This window comes from Coturnix japonica, chromosome 1 (genome assembly GCF_054131305.1).
Source record: "Coturnix japonica strain WE chromosome 1, WE-NBRP24, whole genome shotgun sequence".
In the NCBI taxonomy this organism is placed as follows: domain Eukaryota; kingdom Metazoa; phylum Chordata; class Aves; order Galliformes; family Phasianidae; genus Coturnix; species Coturnix japonica.
This window is the reverse complement of record NC_140663.1, coordinates 104,367,869-104,391,843: the sequence shown is the minus strand read 5'-3', so window position 1 is coordinate 104,391,843 and position 23,975 is coordinate 104,367,869. Positions and strand designations below refer to the sequence as shown.

Sequence of the window (23,975 nt, the reverse complement as noted above, 5' to 3'; positions counted from 1 at the left end):
TAAGTGAAGAGTGGTGTCCCTCAGGGGTTTGTAGTGCAATTGATGCTCTTTAATACCTTCATCAATAACGTCAACAATGGGATGGAGTGCACACTCAGAAGGTTTGTGGATGACATCAAGCTGTGTGATGCAGTTGACATGCTCAAGAGAGGATGCCATTCAGAGAGACCTGGATAGTCTTGAGCAGTGGGCCAAGGTGAACCTCATGAAGTTCAACAAATCCAAGTTCAAGGTGTTACACCTGTCTTACAGCAACTCCCACTAACCATACAAGATGGCTGACAAAAGGATACAGAATAGCCCTACCAAAAAAGACTTGGGACTACTGATAGATGGCATGCTGGACATGAACCAGCAAAGCACTTTGCTGGCCCGTGAAAAAGCCAACCATGTCCTGGGCTGAATTAAAAGAAGTATGGCCAGCAGGGTGAGGTAGGTGGTCCTGTTCCTCTACTCATGGTGAGACTTCACTCGCAGTACTGTGTCCAGATTTGGAGTTCTCAGTGTCATGGAACTGTTGGATTGTGTCCAGAGGAGGATCACAAAAGTGATCCAAGGGATGGAACACCTCTCCTATGAGGACAGGCTGAGAGAGATGAGGCTGTTCATCCTGGAGAAGAGAAGGTTCCTGACAGTAGCCTTTCTTGTCTGTCAAGGACAAGTGTTACATGCGCAATGTTTTTCCATGGTAAAATGAGAACACCACCAGCTAAATATCTAAGGCATTCTTTAAAATATTGTAGGTGGATCCGAATCTTCTAGAAGGAATGCAAAAGAGCTGCAGATAATCTCAACATGAAGTCTACCTGTGATATTGCAATACATTCAGAACACATTTGTTGCCTTTTGAATGTGTTAACCTACATATTACATCCTTGACCATGAAATGAGTCTCTTATCTAGTTAGGCTTCCCAAATAAGATTCTCTAATAGATTTGAATGGTATTAGAGACAATGTTATAAGTAGCAGAGCTTGTTAAAATATAAAAGTTTATGCTTGAAAGGGAGCTCTGATGAAATATCCTTTCCTCTTTACATCAATAGTTTAAAATAAATAAATAAGGAAATAAATAAATAAATAAATGATTATAGTTTCCTAAGAACAGAATAATTAAAACAAATAATTTAAGCTATATTTAAGCGATATATTAGAATAACAGCTGTAAGAAATCAGAGTTCCCTATGCAGCTTTAGTAATTAACTTCTGTGACTATTTTGTAAGAATAGCATTCTGTCCTCAGGTACTATTTAGGTTTTGTTGAATTGACATTTTCTTCTGAAACTGTCAGCTGTTCTGAGTTTTCAGTTGGCTCTTGGAAATAGCTGTCAGAGCCTGTATGTGTTGGCTTAAAAAGCAACACGTGCAGAGCTGATCTATTGTCCTATTCTCTTTCCTGGGAAGAAACTGCTGCTGAATTTGTCCCTTTATAAATACTACTTATATCCATGCAAGAGGATCTAAAGAATTTGGTAGTGTTCCCTTTAGCATAACACTTCTGCCAGTCCTTTTTTAATGCACGTGTGTGTAACTTTTTGAAAAGCTTTAATGTCAATATAGGACAAGCCATGTCACTGTGGGAAGATATAATTGGAGCCTTGACACAAGGCACTTCACAGCACGTTGCTACAAATGCTTATGGTACCCAGTTGCCTCAGAGAGCAGGGGTGCTGCTTACATTCATCCTTACAGAGGATGAATCAAAGTTAGACACTAATGCAAGCAGTCGGAGTCACTTACTGTCCATCCTCATTGCATTAGGAGCCAAGAAGAGCTAACAGATGATTTTGAATGGCACACTGGGTACATAGAGTTAAATAGTGCTAGTGCTGTAATTCTGCTGTAACTGGAGTTCCATTTTAGTATCATCTAGAATCTGATACTAAGATTTTAGTTTCATCTAGAATGTTGAGTTTAGTATCACAGATATTATGACTGTGAGTTTGTTCAGGATCATTTTTAGGCTGCAAGAGTTGTTAACCAAGTTTATGTGATATTTCTTCCATGTTACAAACAAGCAATGTGAGCTTTGCCCTTTGTTATATTCAGAATATTTTCATTCTTCTTCTGAAAGTCTCTTCCATTTTGTCCTTCACTGTCCTGATGACCTCTCACTAAACAGAAACTTTTCTTCCTTGCTTCATATAAGTGTCTGCAGCATGTCTTACAACTAAGCTAAACACCATAGACATCTTGAGAATGCACATTGCTGTTTGTGAGGTTCAGCCCTTTGATTGCACAAACCCGACAGGGCAATAGTTTTTTTTCTGTTGAGTGGGTGCTCTAACAGCACTATTTCAATCAACAGCACATTTCCACCTTCCCAAAATACCCTTGCTCCAGCTACATATTTCTATCTCTGCTCTGAGATATGCTTTCCACGTAACTGCAAAGCCCTGTGTCAAATGCTGTATTTAGTATTTGCTATGCAAGTAAATTACCTTCAATGAATATTGTTCTTAATATTCTTCTTTCACTTTACTGATAAAAGATCTATTTTATGAACTGTTCGGGTTAAACCTCATTGTATATTAGACAATACATACAATGAATATTAATTTTGTGTAACATGCGTGAGAAACACAAGGCTGGCCCCTAGCTCTATAAAGAAGTTATTCCTTCTGGCATAAAAATCTGAAGATAAAAGAAGTCTTGAAGAGGACTCCAAGAAACCTGCTTGTTGGAATCAGGGGGAAGTGTTTCTCATCATTAGTTAACTTGCAGTGCTTACTAGATTTGAGAATTTAATGATTATAAAGTGTTAGGCTGAGATTTTCAAAGCCATGTTTGAGATTGACATGTTCTGTTTTATTGAGATGAAAGATGGAAGTAGTGAGCCTCTGCAGGATTACCACAGTAAAGAGGGTCAAAGAGGACTGTGACTGGGGAGGACACTGGAAAAGCAAAATAGAATATTGATGCCAATGCAGCAATGGCAATAGCAATGCTTATATAATTTTAATTTACCACAGGTGATTTGCTGGAACAACAGGTGTTAACATTTCATCCAGTGAGCACTATAGAATTGAGGATTGCTGAAGGAGAGGCAGGCTACTCATTCTTAATTGGATTTCCCACTGGCTTAATCATAAAAAAGACAATTTTCTAGGCAATTAGTTGAAGTTCAGAATTCAGCTTTATGTCAGGTTGCTAAAATATTTTAGACTGTTCTTATAGTGGTAGGGCCTGAAGTAGATTTGTGTGGAAACTGAGTTAGTAAGTATTACTACCTGTGCAGATCAGCACTGAGTACTTGTAACAAATAAATACAGTTTTTCATTGAATGAAAGCTGTTTTCATCAGGCTCAGCCATTATAAGAAGTCTATATATTTCTCAATTTATGTATAGATATGTTACAACGTAAGTTGAGCTGAACACACAGATGCTCTACTTTTCAAAGTACACAAGAGTAGGACCAAATCTTTCATGATAGGTTATTTATCGCCTTTAAGTGGGTTCTGATCTGGGATATGAGAGGTGACCCTAAAGCTCCCTGCTGTGCCATGCAGCTGCTTCTCGACACTGAGTTGAAAATGATCTGATACTTTGCCTTAACGCGTTTCTGTTGCTAAACCACAACTGAGCCACTGGATGGAGCTCTCAACACACAGTTGACATTCCCCACAAACTGCCGTGTTCATTTCATGGCCTCCCTATGTACGAACTACAACGCACAGTGTTTAGTAGAGGTAAGAGAATGAATGAAATCCAATTCTGAGAGCACGTAAAATAGTGCAGGAAAATAGCTGTTCACATTTTTAAAAAGGGTTCATTTATTTCTGCTTGTGTTTACTATACAGAAGTAGGTATTTACAGCATCAGAACAACCACGTTCTTAATCTTCTTCCTAGAATTTAAATAGATGGAGCCTTTTATCTTCAGCAGTAAGAGAAGACTTTCCTTTTGTCACTTCTGTTGCCCATCATTCATTTTCACTGTTCACTAAAAATTAATTACAATTCGAGTTCGACTGTTTAAAGGTGTGCACTGAATCAGTCCAAGCTGCAAGTTCTGTAGATATAGTCTTCAGAGCACTGTGCAGGTTTCAGCTTCTGAGAAATGGATGAACACACGAGGGAGCTGCGTGGCCTGTGATGGCTTCTAACATTTGCAGGAAGAAAAAGGGATGGAAGCAGAAACAATTCTATGCTGATACACATTTTATTTGTCACACGTCTGTTTCTCCTGCTTTTGCTCTCAACTAGTATAGAAGAGCTTATTATAATTATTTGCTGAAGGTTAGATATCTGTGATCTGTTTCCTCACTTCTAGCCCCTACATATAAATAAATATAAATTTTCTTTTTCTTCTGACTCAGACTCCGCTCATGTTTCTCCCATTTTCAGCCTTTCCCATTTTCTGATAAGGCGGGTTTAATGCAAGAAGATGCCACACACCTGTTCTCTTTTGTATTGCTAAAACTGCATTTCTATCAATTGTCATCCTTACATGTTTTTCCATTCCAAAGGCCCTGCCTTAAACTGCTGCCATTTTGAAGGGAAAAAAAAAAAAAAAAAAAAAGGTAAGAATTTCACAAACCTACAAATTAAAATTCTCACGTGAAAACTGTCTAATTAGAAACTGGTGTCAAAGGAAAGACAGCTGGATTTAAGCTTTTCCACAGCCGTCTCTATGGAAATAGTTTGACCTTGTGACTGCACAATGGATTTTAATTTTGCCATTCTAAATCCATAAAATGCACTGCCTCTTCACCATCCATGCTCTCTTTCCTTCTAAACTGCCTTATTACAGAGAAATGTCTTGTTTGAGACCTATATAAATACTATAGAATACTACAGCAAGCCTTTATTCTTAGGGGTTGCAAAGTAAAAATACATGAAGATCCATGTTCAGAACAGCTAGGAGCCTGAGGACAAACTATCAAAAAAGAGTTATTTCCAGATGAAAAATTAAAGGATCAGATATGATGACTTCTGTAGCAGAGCTGAGAAGCTCACTGGCAGAATGGAGTAGACAGACAATATTTATTTTACAGGGGAAGAAAAGTAACTAGAAGAAGCTTTGCCTTCCAAAATTGCTGCAGTAATTCAGCTTTGATAATCAGAACACATTTGCTTAGGGAAAACAAAGACTGTCCAAGAGCTGATGGCAGCCTTAGTATCCACGGACACAGAGCAGCAGAGCTGCTGGCACACAGTGTTTTGCTGGGACAAACACAGGGATGGAGTGTCCACAGCCAAGTAAAATTCTTGGTAGCTGGAATGAAGTTAGCCAACAGTGCTGACACGCAGTGTTTCCAACCACTCAGACACCCCAAATAATTGGCAATCATCAACAACAGACAGGCACTCCTCTGAATATTGTGGGAGTGACTGCTGTGGTCATAGGCCCTTTGTTTTGATAGCCATTTTGTCTTACCAGTACATCATCTTCCCCCCATTATTCTCAGAAGGATACAAGGTTTTGGGCCTGGTATTGTTTCTTTCCTTTTCATCGGTGGTAGAAAGTTGAAAAGCTCTTACAACAGGGTGTACTGGATCTCTAAACAATCAGTAGTGTTACCTAGCTATAGAAATGAATAAATAAATGCCCACACTATTCACTGGAAAACACTTTGCTCAAATGTCTCATTCAGTTACATCCAAGCTCTGCCATGGATTGTTCCAGGGGATCACGTACACTCCTTGGCAGAGCAGATTTTGACATCTGAAGGATGCATTTTTAGTGGCAGTGTTTGGAATGGCTCAATTACGAACAGTACTTTCCAAGCATACAGCCGCTCAGTGTAATGATTTCATCTGTTTCCTTGGGGGAATTATGTGATGAATCTACACAGAGCATCTGATTGCATTTACCACCTGCAGGAGGTTTTAAAGTTCTTTTTGGTTGTTTTGTTTTGTTTTGTATGTATTGTATGTTATGTTTTGTTTGTATTAGGGACTTTAGAGCTTCACTTGCCCAATGAGTCTGATGGTGAGTTTTAGAAAGGTAGTGAATTATGTCTTTTATGTGGGTATCACTATTGCAAAGTCTACTGTTGTGTATCACCTCTGAAAGGGGTATGATAGAAAGTCCCACAAGTGAGGGAAACACGTTTCTAGTGTGGATATTTTGTTATAAAAAAAAATGCTGAGTTTCTAAATCAGCCTAAACCTTTTACAGAGAGCTGGTGGAACAAGCAGTCTTCTGCAGAGTATTTTTGGCCTTCTAAGTATTGTGTGACATATTTTGAATGAGATTTATTTGCACTTGTTCATCATGCCTGCCCACATTAAAATGAAGCAATATATTTTCTTGATACTACAGCTTACATTTCCATCTGTTACTGTGCACTCAAACCATTATGTATTATGCAGTTGAGACGTAGAGCCACATTCCATCATTTTACTCTTCTATGTTAGGCCTCAGTCTTTGAGCACAAATATTCCCTCAGTTTAATGATTTGTGACTTAAATTTTTCTCTTAGAAGACCTATACTTAAACAAACAAGAAAGAATACATTAGTGTGACAGACTCTTCTGGCCCTGTTATTTTAATAATCACTAGGATGCCTTCTACACAAACAAACTTAAACTTAAGCACCTTAGAATTAATCTATTGATGAAATCTCTGACTTTTGTGCAGAATTCTGCAAAACTGTAGAAGTGTCTGAAGGGATTTTACCAATCAAAAATGTGCATGTTTGAACACTATATTCTTTTTATTTTCCCTTGTTTCATTTGATAGCTCTCCAATTTGGCAAACTGTGTACATGCCACCACTAAGATGCCCACAAGCAGCTAGATAGTCTGAACATTACAGCACCTCTATAGCTCATAACTATGGCAATATGCTTAAGAACCTCTAGGGAACTTCAAGCATTGTAATCCTTCAAAAGTAGATCAACAGAACTGGTCTCTCATAAAGCTGGGATCTTTTTAAAGCACTTTTAAAATAAACTTGAACATTAAGGGATACAGCAGGAAAAGTGTTATGATTAGCTGACTATATCCCTATAAGCTGTTTACTGTAAGAGACACTAAAATAACAGACTATGGTTTCCTCTGCTACTAAGCAATGAATGTTGATCTTGGTTTTTCAGATTCTGCAAATCTGAATTCTCAAATTATGAGCTAAGCCTTATTAAATTTCTCTAGAAAGAGCAATTTCACTTGAATAGTTCTAGCAATCAGTCTTTCAGAATGTCACATGTGAACATGTCATGGTTTGATGGTTTCTCATCGGTATTCCACATCATGATGTCACTCAGTACAATAGGAGCTAAAGAGTTAATGTTGCATTTACTTCCATGAATTATTGACATTTCCAGTCTCTTGGTTGGAGAAGAGAAGAATGAACTGTAATTTCCAGAAGACTTCATTTTTCTGTTTCTGTTTTCCATTCAGAGGGAAAAATAAAACTGTCTGGGAGTCAGTAGACTTTGCTCCCTGGCTGTCTCTCCTACAGCATTAGAGTAAGGACTTCAGTTTTGGAAACTCTCTCATTTTATTTGATTTATTATGATATAGGCATCCACCTGACTCTCACAAACATTCTAAACAGGTACATCTTTTCTCTCTAGTGCAGTCAGTCAGACTGGGTTTAACATAATCTATATAAGATTGGACAAGCCTATTCCCTCTGACACCAGGGAAGAAAAAAACAGGATGAAAGCTAAGTGGAACTGAAATAGGTTCCTGTATCTCCTAGCAAGGTTTCTCCATGTTTTATTTTTTAAATCACCTTTTCCCTCTTATGTCTGTGTTTCTTCTCAGCTGTGTGTCACAAAGGAGCACATGCAAGGTCACAGCTCTTGTGGATAGGAAAAAGAAAACTGGTACGAATACTCCTCAAGATCTTCCTTAATTCTAGTTAATCGTGTCAGCGTGTAAACTGAAAATATTTTGCATTAGCGAAAATAGTCAAAGAGGTTCCGCATGGAGATACAATACCTGCTTCATCAACAAGAAAGTTTCTTTAATTACTTATTGGCTTATCTGTGTCATCTTACATCTCCAAGGGACAAGAGTATCTAGTCATAGGAACTGCATTCCAGCTTCACTCTCTCTTATCTAGTGGTCTGTGAAGCTATGGGGATACCTCAGAGTCTTAAGGATCAGGTGCCTCAAGTTCCATGCCTTCAGTTGTAGGTACATACATGACACCTTGTAGCTCTCAGTTTCAAGAAACACATAGGCATGTTAGAAGCCTCTTAGGGCAAAGTATGAAATCTATTTATTTCCTTCAAAGTGCAGTTTGAAGTCTGGTCTTGACAGTGTGACACAGTTTGTAGAGAGATAAAAACATAATATAGATCATAGAATCATAGAAACATAGAATCACCAAGGTTGGAAAATAACTAAAAGATCATCCAGTCCAACTGTTCACATATTACAAATAGCTCCCACTAAACCATGTCCCTCAATACAACATCCAGTCATTCCTTGAACACCCCCAAAGATGTCTGCATCTGAAATTAACTATGAAAACAGTTTAGAGTGACAAAGATTTACAATATTCTATCAATGACATAGCTACTGTCTAAAAAAGGAGCTGAGGAAGACCGTTTCAGATGCACATAGAGCACTGTAGTTGTCTTAAGTTTGTGAAGAGTAATCCCCTTTCATTTTGTCTACTTTTATGAAAGCTGGGGGCTGAACAGAGGAAACATGCCCAAACTGGCTTTCCCGTGGAAATGAATGCAGTACCATGAGGTCAACAGTCATTGATCAGTGGGTTGAAAGCCTGGATACCAGATAAAGAGGAGAATTAGCACAGACCAAGGTTCATTACTGCTTCTGCTACATGATTTGTTTGAATGCATACTTGCAATGAGTAGATTCAGCATGAGTATTGTGCAGGTAAGCTCTTTTTTTTTTTTTTTTTTTTTTTAATTAAAGTCAAACTGGGAATATAATACATAATTACACTTCTCCCTTCAAATTATTTTCAGTAACACTCAGGTCTTTAATCATGATATTTAAGAACTATAGGACCATAAAATGCTTTCTACTTACTGAGCTGCATCAAGCTATGTTTATTGTATTTTTATATTTCCCAGGAGATGTGTAGTGGGTTATTATCTCCTATCTATATCAGTATCTGAATTGTCCACCGCTAATTCCAATTTCTGCATTCCAATAGCTATGACCACATAAGCTAAGCAGCTTCCGAATACAGTCAACTATTAAAATGCAGCTGATGTTATGTCATAAAAAAGTTATAAAGATAATAGTGCAGAATTCAATCTTGGTTCCTTTTTTTCCACACAATATATTCCATATTTCTAAAATCCTTATTTTTGCCCTGACCTAACATACTGCATGGAGCCAATCTATATATGAGCCATAAAACATATCAGTGCGTCTATAAAATCAGTAAGATACTCTTAAGCTTTCTTCCTCCTTGAGTAAAACAATCACATGAATCTAAATAAATATTCTCCAAGTAGTAGAGCCTGAATTGGAAGGTTTAATAACACTACATTAGGACAACATATTGCCATTAAGAGAATTAGTCTAGTGTTTCAAAGCTCTGCTTTGTATCCAAAACTCATCTTTCTTCTAAGGCCTTGTATCTTCTAAAGTAACAATATTTAGTCTTGGTTTCCTCCAGAACCAGAAGTCTCTTACACACAAGCTCCTGTTTCACTTGCTCATATAGACATGTGCACTCCTCCTAAGAGAGAGTTAATAAGCAGATGAAACCACTCTAAGACTTCAGCTGTATCCTAGAATTTAGTGAAGAATTATGCACACAACCATATAAGTCAAGTCAGCTCATGCAGAGTAATAAGGCCTCAAAACATTACATTTCTGGAAAGAACAAAGGCATTACTGATTAAAAAGGCTAATAAAAGAAGGGGTTTAAACTGTCAACCACAAAAGCTTTGCATTATACATGGTAACAGCACAAACAAGGCAATAAAATAAACAAAGGACAAAAGGTAATTGGAAGTCATTATACTTCTTTCTGTCTTCTTATGTTAGCACTACTCTGTGACAGGAAGTGGGAGTTGTAGAACTAGTGGATGCTAACCATCATGTAAAGGGTCCTTGATGGAAAACATCTACAAGCCCCTGCTACCCTTTAATATATTTCAGATGGAAATCCCTCCCAAAAAAAGCACACAATTCTTTCTTTAAGGTATCCATCACAGATAACTGGAGTGAGAAGTGTGCCTGCAATCACAACCCACCTTTTTCAGCAAGTGCCAGGGTTTAATAGCAAAGTAAGAATAACATGTATTCAACAAAACGTAAGGTAAAACATCTGGCTAAGGACTAGAAACAAGAAAGGAAGGGAAGATTTAGGTTGAATATCAGGGGGAAGTTCTTTGCCTAGAGAGTGGTGAGGTGCTGGAACAGGCTGCCCAGAGAGGTTGTAGATGCCCTGTCCCTGGAGGCGTTCAAAGCCAAGTTGAATGAGCCCCTGGCAGCCTGGTCTAGTATTAAATGGGGAGGCTGGTGGCCTTGCCTGCGGTGGGGGGGCTGAATCTCTATGATCCTTGAGGTCTCTTCCAACCCAAGCCATTCTTTGATTTTATGAAATACATAAAAGCATTCTTCACCTCAATTTAACAGTACTGTTTCCATAATCGTGGCTGTGAGAAGCCACTAGAGAAATAAAGACACAGGTACATTGCCTGTACTCTTTCCTTATGATGTCTTCAGCTTTACAGCTCTTCTCTTTGCCCTGATCACAGAGCAAAGAATAAATGTAGATGTCTCTACAGTTCTTTTCCAAATCAATTATGTTACAGATTAATATTCAATATCTGTCCTTCCTAATATACTTAATCTGTAGGATAAGAATAACATAAAGGCTGCTGTAAATGCTGTTAGTGATGCACATTTCTCCATAGTTTAAGCAAAATTCTACCCTGTTTGCCTGTAATGTTTCTTTTTGTTACCAACACATCCTTGGTAACATGAATCATGATTATGGTTACATGTATATTTTATGAAGCTTAGCATATTCAGTACATTTTTCAGTTTGCTGTTAAGGCTACTACTCAACCATATAGATACTGTTCATGACAAAGCATTTTGTCCAGCCTCCTTTCCAAGCAGACACTGTAAGTTTTAGGGTCTGTTTTCAGACATAGTGTACAGAATCATATATTCTGGGCTATCAGCTACTCATACCCATATGCTATTTTTCCCTATTTATTTTTCTGATTTGAAGAATTTTTCAGTCTCTTCCTGAATTGGCTGTCATGAAATTATTTTTCTCCAGATCATGTAAAACAAATAGAAGGTATGATGTATTGCAGTGTTCAAGGAAATAAATTCAATTTCATTCATCTCACTCCCTATTTCTCTTTGTCATCTCATCACAGCCAACCATAATAGTAAAATTTTATTTCATGGGGAATTAAGCATGAGCTATTTTGCACATCTAAACTGAAGAATTTGCATTACCTGAAGTCTGGAACTGGTGAGTCTCTTTAGTAGGTAAAAAAATTGTGGTCCAAAAATCCATTATGCAACTTCAGTTAGGAGGGTCCTGTTAAGGTGTGACTTCAATTAGGATTTTAGAGAAATTTAAAAAATAAAGCAGCTTTTTTGTTTGTTTGTTTTATGTTAACAGATTTTTGTAAATATCTTCTCAGCATTCAGTTATATTTCTTTATATCTAGATATGTACTGCAAGAGAGTAGGTAGTGGTATAGTATGTCACAACAAAAATGAATCACTAATTAAGAATGCCAGCGGAGACAAGTGAAGCTGATAAACAAGAATTAATTGCAATTTGTGCATTTATAAGCTTATGCATCCTAAGAAATCAGCTCATATATTTGATCATGAAAATTGACTTCCAGTATTACTGAATAAGATGGATCTGATATGATTGTAAAACAACAGCTCAGAAAGGAAAACAGTAAGTAGCACTTCTTGCTCAGATTTCTGCTTCAGACTTCATAGTTCTCCACAAAAACAAAACAAAACAACAACAAAAAAACCAACATATTTTAAACAACTTAAAAAAGCTAGAGTGTATTTAACAGCACTATTTATATAATAGTAAAATCTAGTGATCTCCTCAATATTTTTGATGGAGAAGAAACCTGATGAAGCCTACTGAAAAATGAGAAATATCATATCAACCCACCTTCCAACTGGTAATCATTTGGCTGATCAGCTCCTATTATTTTAACCAACTTTGAGAGGTGATGCCCACAAAAAAAGTCAACTTATAAACTCTTGAGTTGTAAAAATGATTTCATGGTATGCCAATGACACACAGTCTATGCATCTTTGTAGAATCTGATCTCACAGGTTTACAAAGATCAGTGGTACTTAAGGCAAGGCAGAGGGTGAGGGAAAGTAAAAATTCAGCAGAAGAGTTGAGTAATTTGAGTTGATTGTAAGATCATATATTTCATCATCATCTAATTTCATATCTTTTCCATCTTCATTGGGGACCTATGTAATTCACTGGATAAAAATAAAAATGCTAGGAGTAGCAACACTCTGAGCCTGGTTATTTCTCTGTCTTAGAGTGGTGATCTCCCACTGCAACACTTTCTAAAGTGTTAGTTTCTGTTGAGATTTCCCTCCTTTTTTATGATGCAGCCTCACAATATAAAATGTAGACTCTTTCTAAACTGTACAGTCAGATCAAACATACTGCAGACTTGTCAGAGCTTGAAATCTGAGTAAGAAAGGGAAGGGAAGACCAGAGACCAATAATGTAAATCTTGAACTCTGATTTCTTTTGGAAAATGAACAAAAGTATTTGTTCAGAAATAAGGGTGGTCAAAACCAAACTGACTAATTAAATAATGCCTAATATCAGGAAAATTATTATTCTGAAAGATCCTCCACTGTGCTGAGTCCACTCTGGGCACAAGCAGATTTCCTGGTGGATTTTTTTTTCTCTAGGATATTTTAATATTTTGAAAGAAAACAAAATGAACTAGGGATTTCCATTTCTTCCTGTTCTACACAGAGTTTAATCAACATTTAAAATAATTTAAAAAGAACCGCAAAGGCACGTGATCTGAAGATATACATACATGCAGTAGAATTCACATCCCTACTAGATGAGTTTTCTTGTACTTATAATCCTGATATAACACCACATGTTTTCTCCTGCATTTTTGGCTGTATTTTGACATCTTTTTATAAGGGATATCTACAGGAAAAAATCCACTGGATATTCTCTCATTTGTATGCTTTGGCAACTGCAGGCAGAAACTGAAGTCCAAAAATACAAGACAGTCTCCAGAGAATGTTGTTAATAACCTAACACATTTTTCACTGAAAATTGAAATAGATCTACCCAGTGTTCACTGGGTATTGGTGAACACACCAGCAGGTTGAGTCAGGTTTCAAAGATCTTGTTTTCTGACAGAGTTTTTGTAGAGACATATTCTGGGTTACAGAGAAAAAAGTATTTTTATTTACCTTAAATAGGCTTGTAGTAATAAAACATTAAATAACTACTAATCTAATAATCAAATTAATCCAATTATCTTAATAATCCAAACTAATTCCACAGCACTAAATTGACCATCTAAAATTTTCCATGTGCCTAACAGTAAATCACTACACTCGGAATTTAAACATATGACATCACAGTGATAAAACAAAAGTGTTCAAGTCCAGATCTGTGAATGTTAATCTATGATCTAATTTGATAGCGACATGTAATTTAATAGCCTGGGAAATATTAATAACAGACAGCTATGACCTACTTAATGTTAAATTTTAACAACTAGTTGCAACAGAGTTTTTTAGTATAGAAAAAAAGTAATTTAAAAATAAATTTTTAATGCAAAAAGTATCGGAATTTGTATGAGAGAAAGTATTTAACAATCAATATACCGTGTTCATTCACAGAAGAAACCAACATCCACAGTGTTTCACCTACGCTTCTTTTCTACATTTGGAAAGTTTTGCTCTTGCATTCACAGCAAAGAATCATTTCTGTGCCTCAGGAATCATGAGAAGGAGTCCATAGGTTCTAACTTTGAACTTAGTATTTAAGTTTCATAATTCTCACAATACAAATCTTGAACTCAGGCATATATTTAAGAGGATTTATTTTTTTTTTTCCTAACAGAAAAGCTGAAGTCTGACAGAGAAAGCATTTTCCTTTTTAAGAGGTTTAAAGAGAAAACATGAAAGAGATTTACTGAGATATTCTGGAACTACATGGAATAATAAAATGAGAGCCTGAACAATGAACATGCCTGGGGAGTCCGGATTTTTGTATCAGCCCTTGTAGCCATATTCAGAAGATCTAAATTCTTCATTAGTCTCTTTAGGAGACTGTTTCTACAGTATGTATTACTGCCTGACTGCAGGTCTTCAGGGATTCCTAGCCAAGAGCAGATGCCATGCCAAATTAACAGAACAATCTGAAGATGTCATAGGGCAACATGCAAGTTTATGTGCTGTGAAGAATTTCTTAAACAAATAAAAATTACTCTGGTCTAGGCTTCAGTAAGTTTTTAGTTATTTGTTCTTCAGGGATGTTAAGGCAAGGCTGACAACATGATGCAATATTTGCTTTTTTCTTCTAGATCTCACAGATGACCTGAAACAACAGTTCAGGCTGTTTGTGACCTTTCAGTTGGCTTTGTTGAGCCTCATTTGGTTCACGTGGGCCCACTTCTCAAGCCTGTCCAGGTCTATTAGAATGTCATAATTTCCTTCTTTTGTGTCATCTACACCATTCAGCTTGGTGTCATCAACAATTTTTTCTGTGTCTCTGATGTGAAGAGCACTGGTCTCAAGGCAGACCTCCGGGTGATACCACTCATGGTCTCCACCTGAACAACCTGTGTGACTATCCAATCAATTCTTCATCCACCAAACAGTCCAGTCTTCAAACCCACATCTCTCCAACTTGGAGATAAGGATGTGATGTGAGACCATGTCATAAGCCTTGCAGAAGTCCAGGTAGATGTCATCAGCTGTTTTTCCATTGTCCATCAATGTCTTCACTTCATCATAGAAGAACATCAGATAAGTGACACATGATCTGCCCTTCACATGCCTTAAGATCTCTTTCAGGAGGATCTGCTCCATGATCTTCCGAGGCACAGACGTGAGGCTCACCAGTCTGTAGTTCCCAGGTCTTTCTCCCTGTCTTAAAAATGGGAGTGATTTTTCCCTTTTTCAGTGTAGAGTCTCAGGCTTACAGTAAAAAAAAAAACACTTGACACCGTAGTACATCCTATAGTGTTTGAAATGAAAGTAAACTACCTGAACAAATGAAATTTAGGTGTGCACTAGAAAGGTTACATATGGTTTTAATGTCACAAAGCTGAACTGATAGTTCAACTGACTGACAAGCTCAGTCATTTTACATGAAAGATAAGGTGCTATGTTAGCAAGAACAGAAGAAGGCTAATAAACATCCCAAGTTACTTCAGAAAGGAACTTATGAAGGAGCAGCTAATTACTTTCCCTTCTATTTGTCTTTTTCCTTTCCCATGCAAACTTCACACACAAGATGAACCTGTGAAGTAGCAAACCTCTCACAAAGTAAAACTGTAGTGCATGTGCTTGTAACCCATCAGTATGCTGTTTTCTGCAAACAAAATCAAAACAGCTTTGGGTTTTAAAATACCTTATCTTGACTCAGAAACAAATAAGAAATCCCTACTCAATCTCATTTTGCAGACCAGTAAATGAGGTGAGATCAAGAGTTCATTTTTACGTTGCAGTGTGAACTACAACAGTAAGTACTATCAACCCTGTTTGAACAAAGAAACAGTGCTTTGGGGAGATGGACGGGAGCAGAATACAATTGGATTTCAGGAAGTTCCATCTTGGCTGAACCACTGCTGGTCTCACCTTCATTTCTGCAGACTACCTACAGTGTGCAAGGACATCATGTCCAGGAGTGCGGGAGACCAATGACAGCAGTCAAACCAATAGAGGTGAGCCTCAGTAAATATTTACATATAGTCTACTAGAAAGTTTCTGTGTGAAGAAAGTATGTCTACATTATTTCATTTTCTGTACTTCTTTGAAGCATGAACCCCTGCTTTTGCGAAACTGCTGAACTATGTAATAAATCTGCAATATCCACAAACAGGGGTAGGAATGAGATACCCCAGCTTATTTTCATTTGACGGGGCTTAAGTACTGAGTATTTAGAAATCAAAGGCTAATACCAACTCTCTTTATGACCTCTTTCCCTGCCATATGTGGGTCTGTTGTACTGAAACTGCCTTTTCATGATGAAAATAGGAACGTAAATAGGACAGACTTCAAAACAGGTGAAAACTGTGTTTGTAAAGAAACACTAACAACATAATTAAGTTTTCTGTTGCAGTCTCAGCTTATTGTCTGTGTTTCTAGCACTGACAACAGAAATGAACTGTGTAGAAAACTATTTTATCTGTCTCACAAAAGGAACACATATTAACTGGTATTAAAGTAAGATGTATACGTCACTTTAAAATAATTATTTTTTAAATCTCCATTTCTTTATAAGGTTATGGAAGACTACTTATCCTTTCAAAGAATGAACCAATTTAAGACACAGAATTCTGTGCAGACTGTTCCTTTTCTATGTTCTCCTTAACGTGCTTTTTTTGTGTGTTTAGTTTTTATGTAACAAAAGATCACTACATTAAAAAGCAAATAGCATCATTCCATTTGTACAAAACAAAACAAAATTATTAACCAGTTTTTACCTGGTACTTATTTGCATTTGGATAGAATGATAAATTACTTTGCTTTTGAATAAACAAAAGATGCTACTGTTTTAGTAGACCATAATTTTACCCGTAGGCTTACAAATTTTCCACCCTAAACAATTAAACAAAGGAATGTGATCCTGAGCCCAGCAGCTGGTGTTGACAGGAGCAGTCACAAGACAGTTCCCAAATGTGTTACCAAGTGTTCCTTGCAAGTTACATGACAAGAGGAAAAGACAGACCTCACCCATAAGCGCACATTGTGTTTTCATTTTGTTTTGCTTTTTTAGCTGTTGCAGTTTCACAGGTCATCTTTAGTTCCAATTAAAGATCAGTAATAGGAAATCTTGTGAAGTAAGTTAAAATGCATTTAAAAAGCAAATAAATCAAGAACATTGTAGGAAGTGGGGGGGAAAAACAGATTGTTTGGCTCTGGAATATCATTGTGTACTGATCAGATATATCAGCCTTCTGCTTTGTAAATTAGCTCATGTTGACAGTAATTTCAATGGAATTGTCTCTTTCAGTACGAAGGTGGGATAATTTTTGCTAAGCTGTCTCAAGCAATTTCAGTTCCACCTAAAAGAAAGGCTATAGTAATATTTTACTTTGTACTCTTCTGCATGTCTCACATTAGAAAAAATTCTCATTGCTGAGATAACTGCTGTGCATGGAAGAGGAAACAGCCAGAAGTGGGATCTGGAACACTGAAATCTACGTTCTGACTTTCTTTTATGAAGCCTTCTTAAAAATAGCTGTAGATTGTGGTATCACATTATCGTATCTGTGCAGACTGCTTTGGAATGAGGTTCAGTTTGTACAAACAGCTGAGAAGACTGAGAGAAGGCACTGTACAGATTCTGCTGGTTTTATCATGCTGACAGCTTGTTCCAGCTATTTTGCACTGGATTCTCTAAAAGAGAAGATTTTCTGCCTATCTGATAAACTGAAAGACATCACACAATCTGTAGTATGTAAACAATTGTTCTCAGGATACTTTTTTTTTTACTACCTAAATAGCATCCTACTACTCCAACTCTCTACTATAGGTTTATATTCAGCTAAATAATCATTTATTTCTGGGGACATTAGAGCTGGTCCCAGTAACAGTGCCTGACAGCATGTTGAAAGCTTCACGCATCTAGAAAGAATCTGACCGTAATCTCATGTAAATAAAACATATACATATGTAAAAATCATAGAATCACCTATGCTGGAAAAGACTTTCTAGATAATCTAGTCCAACCATCTACCTATCGCCAATAGTTGTAGTAAGGGTAAATGCAGTGGTATTGTCCAGCCTCAGCAGCAGCTAGAGAGGTGCAGTAAAAACACACCAGGGAAATTTTTAATGATTACTTGGTAAAGTGACAGAGTGCAGTGGTTTTGTCACGATTCTCCACAAACTCATGTATTTAGAGGGCTGTGTTAAGAGGATCAGCATTACACATCATAGATGCCTCAAAGAAGGTGCAATATTCGAATTTTCATGACTTTAGGTCTCTATTTTAGCCTCTTTCTCAAGTATCACTGAGGCCCTTTGCATAGAATTGTAGAATCATATTATCGTAGAACCATAGAATCCTTAGGGTTGGAAGGGACTTTTAAATGTCATCTAGTCCAGCTCCCCTGCAATGAATACTACAGCTAGATTAGGTGGACCAGGGCCTGATCCATACTCACCTTGAAAGTCTCCAGGGAAAGGGCATCAACCACATCTCCAGGCAACCTGTTCCAGTGCCTCACTACCCTCACTGTGCAAGTCTTTTTCCGTATATCCAACCTAAATATACTCTCTTTATGAAGCCATTTCCCCTCATTCTATCACCACAGACCCTGATGAAGAGTCTGTAGCTCCCCTCTAGATATTAAAAGGCTATCAGGTCACCCTGGAGACTTCTCCAGGCTGAAGAGTCCCAGCTCCCTTGGCCTGTCCTCATAGGAGAAGCGTTACATTCTATGGATCATTTTAGTGGTCCTTCTTTGGATGAAATCCATCAGGTCCATGTCTCTCTTGTACTGAGACATATCTGGCCATAGTACACTAGGTGAGGCCTCACCAGTGCAGAGCAGAGGGACAGGATCACCTCCACTGCCTTGCTAGCAATGCTTCTTTGGATACAGCCCAGGATATGACTGGCCTTGTGGGCTGTGAGGGCACATTGCTGGCTCATATCCAACTTCCCACCCAGCAGTACCCCAGCTCATTTTTGGCAGGGCTACACTCTTTCATATACTTTCATCCCCCAGTTTTTATTCATAATGGGGGTGGCCTCAACCCAGGTGCAAGATCTTGCATGAGGAACCTTATCAGATTCACCTGCACCCACTGCTCAAGCCTGTCTAGTGTCCCTCTGGATGGCATCCTGTCCTTCTGCTACAGTGATCTTATGCCTGTTTTATTGGTTTTGTTAATGAGTCTACTTATCAAGTATATGAACAGGAAGATGCAATTATAAATAATATAGGTTAATGGGATCTTAATTTTATCAAAATAACCTTTGCAGAAGTTTGACATCAACTCTCTCTTAAAAAATATGCAAAGTGACATAATTATTCAGTTAGGTCAAATAATTGAGTAATCCAGATACTGAATATCTTCAAAGGATTAATCTTTTTATTAATTTTAACTAAGACCAATACATAAGCTTGCAAATGTTGAGAAAATTAATTTCTTATATAGAGAATAAATGACAGCAGAACTGTGAACGATCTGCTGGGTTTCTTCATATATTTAAATGAAATTATGTTTAAATGAAAATTGTAATGAATTTTCAGTGAAAAACGAACGATTTTATAAGTATGTGCAGTCTAACTCCAAGCATATTAAAGAGAGAACTCACTACATTACATCTGATCACAGGTTGTTCTGTTTCATGACATTTTGCATCTTTTTCTTTTTTTTTCCTCCTTAATTTACCTACCTTCAACTTTCACATCTTACATTATGAACTTTGCCTAGCAGAGCAGTTCTATGCTTCTAAATAATTAGCAGTGAGAAAGGAGCAAAATGATCTTATTCTAAATGCTGTTCATCTACTTTTTCCATGGGTGTTAGTTCAGCATGGAGAAGTGAAAAAATATATGTATATATATTATTATATCAATATTATCTATACCTACATTTCTTGAGGAAGTGGAAATGTACTATCTAGTTGACTAACCTCGAGATGAAAAGCCGATACTGAACAACAACAGCAGATACGTGAGGGATGAGGTGAGGTATCAGTGAGAGCTGATAAGCCTGCAGAGATAAAGAAACTGTCAGTATAAGACCAAAAATAATCTGTAAATTGGTAATTAAGATGTAACTGTGCTCCGTGCTGTTCCCACAACCTAGAAACTACTGTACTGAGTCCTGTGCACAAAAGTGCTCATGGTACCCAGTTGATTGATTCAAGGCAGAGTCTTACTAGCAGGACTTCTTTCTAACAGAAAGTGTGAACAAAGACTTAGTAACTGAAATTGCTGCAGGGTACCCAGGACAGCCAAAATGATAGCACTTTATGAAAAATACACAGTGGGGGGGGGGGGGGGGGGGGGGAGGGGGGGAGGGGGGTGGGTATGAGAGAGAGAAAGAAAACTTGAAAACCTTTTCCTCCAATGTAATTGAAAACACATTCCACAGTTTTGCTAAACATGAGGGCTGCCTCTGTAACAAACCAACTTGGAAGTACACTAAGAATTCTAGTAAGGCACCTGTGTATATTGCCATAAATCTAAAAAAAAAAAAAATACTGTGAACTGTGAATTTGAACTTCAAATGTTGTGCTCGGTTTGGTGGTTCCTAAAAATATACCATCAGAATCAGTTATGTTTTTATCTGCAAACCTAAGTGTAGACAAATTCAGTACCAAGATTTTGACTCAGCAGCTTCCTGAATCTTGCTATTGAGACTTGCTATTTCATCCTGTAGTAAAGGGCTGGTAAAAGCATTTTATTTTTTTCTGCAATTTACATATATCTTGACTATTAAAACAACGGCATAGCAAAATTAACTATATCCACATTATTAGCTGACTATGATTGCTAATTTGCTTGGCTCAAATCAATACAGAGGTCAGGAAGCAAATGTTAGTTCTGATTTATATGCTTGTCTGAACCTCCTACTCTACTACTTATAGAGTGCTAAAACACTCCAGGAGATAATAAGACTATGCATTCCCCTGAAAGCAGTCTTGAGCTGACCCACTTAATTCTGGAATTAGAAAATTCAGTTCTCTTTTGTTGTAAGATTTTCTTAATCTGTATCAGCATCTTGAGACACAACAGCCAGCACTTCTTCTCTGCCTACATCTCTCAGGCTGCCTCTGCTTTTCAGACTATATTCTAGCACACAATAGAGGTATCTTCTCCTGGTTCTCAGCCAGGAATATTTTATTGGTTCCACCGAAGCATCCACTGATTTTTTGCTTGTTTTTTTAATATAGTATTTAGAGTTATTTATGAGAAAATCTGGATCCCATGCCATCTTGATTCTCATAGATTGCACTTTCAGTTCTTTTTCTGCCATGCTAGGGTTGGAGTTAAAAACTGTTAGCAGTTACTACCCAAGCAAGAACTATTAACAGGCAAAACCTGCTACAGCAGGTAATAAATTAATTAACAAACAAACAAAAACCTACAAAACAATACACACACACACAAAAGCAACTCCCGTGCAAAACACCTCCACTAATGGGCTATCTTGAAATGAACAAGAGACATTATCTGCCCTGACTAATTAGTAAATTCATTGTGTAACATTCAGGAAGAGAGGAATGTGCTAATTTCCCAGAAGGAGGATATATCTGAAGCCCTATTCCTTGACCCTTTAAGAAGTACATTAGGGAGAGAATCAGAGTTGCTGTATCTTGCAATTTAATTAGGCAAGTGTTTAAGAAAAACTAATTATTTGTTAGATCCTTCATCTGTAGTTCTTTCTCATACAAATGAATAACTGCAAGATGGGTTCCTAATTACATCTTATCAACTATTCAATCTATTCAGAGTCCAAAAGAGAGGAGTGTATATGCAGACACTTGAATGCTGTTAATCCACTATTCACTGTAATTTTTTTCTGTTACTAAGTTTTCTAGAGTAGAAGTGCTAAATAAAGTGAATTAGAATGGCAGACCTGTGTAGAATAGTTCATTTTCAATTTTAAATTTCTGTTCTTCTCTAGCCACTTCCTGTAACTCTGCATCCACCTTTGACACTGGTTCTTGTTATTTTGCTTAAATGGTCAAGGAGGGATACTGCTTCGCTGAGAAAAAAAAGTATTAATAAGTCTACCTCCGTAACAGTTTTACTGCTGGTCACTGGAAAACTGGCAGAATAATTGAACATGAGAGTGACAGGAAAATGATAATTTTTTACAGAGAAAAGTCAATACTAGAAACAGTAAGCAATCTTTTTCCAGGTTTTAGTTTTACACAGAGAGAAATATCCAAGACATTTTTTTCTAGCTAAAGTCTCCCAGAAATGAATCATAATATCTGTAATGTGCATATACATACTGTAATTTAACTGGTCTTTAGAACAATGAATCTCTAGTGTGAAATTTTCCTTGTTAGTGATCAGCATAAGCTATCGTTCTTAATGCAATTATGAATCTAAGACTTACAATCTATAGGCAACAGAGTAACAAGATGATATAATTAAACTTCTCATTTGGTTCACTGATACCTACAGGGAATAGGCAGCCATTAGTATAAGAAGCTCACTTTTTCTATCAGCAAAAAAGACTCTAGCATAGATTAAATTACATATCATAGGCTCTTTATTCCCTAAGCTATGCAAATAAATTGTTCCAGCATTCTTTTTATTTGGAATAACATTAAAGAAAAAAAGGCAGCGCAGATAAGGAAAGAAACTTTCAAGATGCCAAGATGCACCAAATCCACCAGACTCTTTGGGGAAATTTATCTCCTTGAAGGAAGATCCAGCGTACAAAGACTACCATCCAACAATGGACAGCTTCATAAACAGGAACCAAGACCTACACTAGTCCACTTACCTGGGAGCCAGAGCCATCCAATAAAATTTCCCAACAGAACTAGGATAGCTACCTCCCATAGCCTCCAAAAGTCTGTATATATTGTGGCATGCCTTCCTTCACCTCACTTTGGTCAGTAACCTGACTGGGAAGGCTTAACAGCTTTCACCTCAGTAGGAAAGCTGTGTTTAATCTGGGTGGCATTGGGTTGATAAGCCTAGAGCTTTCAGCCACTGCATCAATAGCATAAGCTATTGATTCTCAGCTAATGTCTCTTTCAATAGCACATGGTCTGTCAGCAAAGTAAATGGGCCCTCCTTAAAAGATTTCAGCGATCAATTCACTTACCACGCAAGCAGGCATTCTTAGTTGCCCCATAGTATTTTTCACACAGTCTTACAAGGCAGACAGTCCCAGAGCAGAAGTTTCTGTACATGTTAGTTATCATCACTGTGGCTGGTCTTTTTAGTATCATCAGTTCAGGAAGTCGTGGGCAGTGTGCTGGCACACCTAGCTGATTATCCTTGGTGAATAAGCACAGTTCTTTCTGTTACGTCTATCATGCATTACATATCCTTTTAAAAACAGGTAGATAAAAGAAACAAACAAACAAAACAAACAAAGAAAAAAAAAACCACAAAACCTTTTTTTCACTGGGTTTAGAATAAGATAATCTTTTTCAGTGGTAAAACAAAGTGGCCTACAAAGAGGACTTCTTCCTTCATCTCTTCTTAGAGGCACTCCAGAATATATAGCTTTTCTTCCCGTAACAAACACTGAATCAAACAAGTACTACAGTATCCTGGGGGTAAAAAAAATAACATAATGAGCTTTAGAATACAATAGATACAAAAATATAAGAATATTATATTTTAGGTAAAGTATAATAAGAAATGGAAAATTCAATCAGTGTGACAAGGTTCATGTAAGAAGTGAACTAAAAGAAAGAAGTAACAACAGCAACAAAACCTAGAACACACATTCTTCAATCAAACAATTAGGAAACCTGTTACTACTGTCCAGATAGTGAAAAGGAAAAAGCAAGAAGGTTTTCACAGAACTTATTAATCCATAGATACTTCTAGATATGGATATATCACTGGAAACAGTCAGTAGCATCCACCATTCATTATGACGCCACATAATACACTGAGGTTTTTAAACTCATACACCTATAACTAATGAAGAAAACCTTAGGAAAAACTAACAATTTACTACCTGCCTTTTTGCCTATCACCTACTATTAAAACTACTACTACCTACTATAGCTATTAAAACTATCTTAAAATCTACTATTTATAAGTTATAAAATTTGAAGAAAAAATATTTTCAATAAACTTGATCACAAAATGAACTTGAACACTGGGAACTAAAACAGAATATTTTTTTTCTGATT

General features: G+C 37.1%; 1 long non-coding RNA gene across 1 annotated transcript; it reads right to left on the bottom strand.

Annotated features, from left to right (window-relative positions):
- Positions 1-3,748: 3,748 nt before the first annotated feature.
- LOC146762632 (uncharacterized) lies at positions 3,749-23,485 on the bottom strand. Its single transcript, XR_014946781.1, has 4 exons — positions 22,928-23,485; positions 19,767-19,846; positions 11,363-11,447; positions 3,749-8,684 (listed from the first exon to the last, which is right to left on the bottom strand). It is a non-coding gene; the product is annotated as an uncharacterized LOC146762632 (long non-coding RNA).
- Positions 23,486-23,975: the final 490 nt, after the last annotated feature.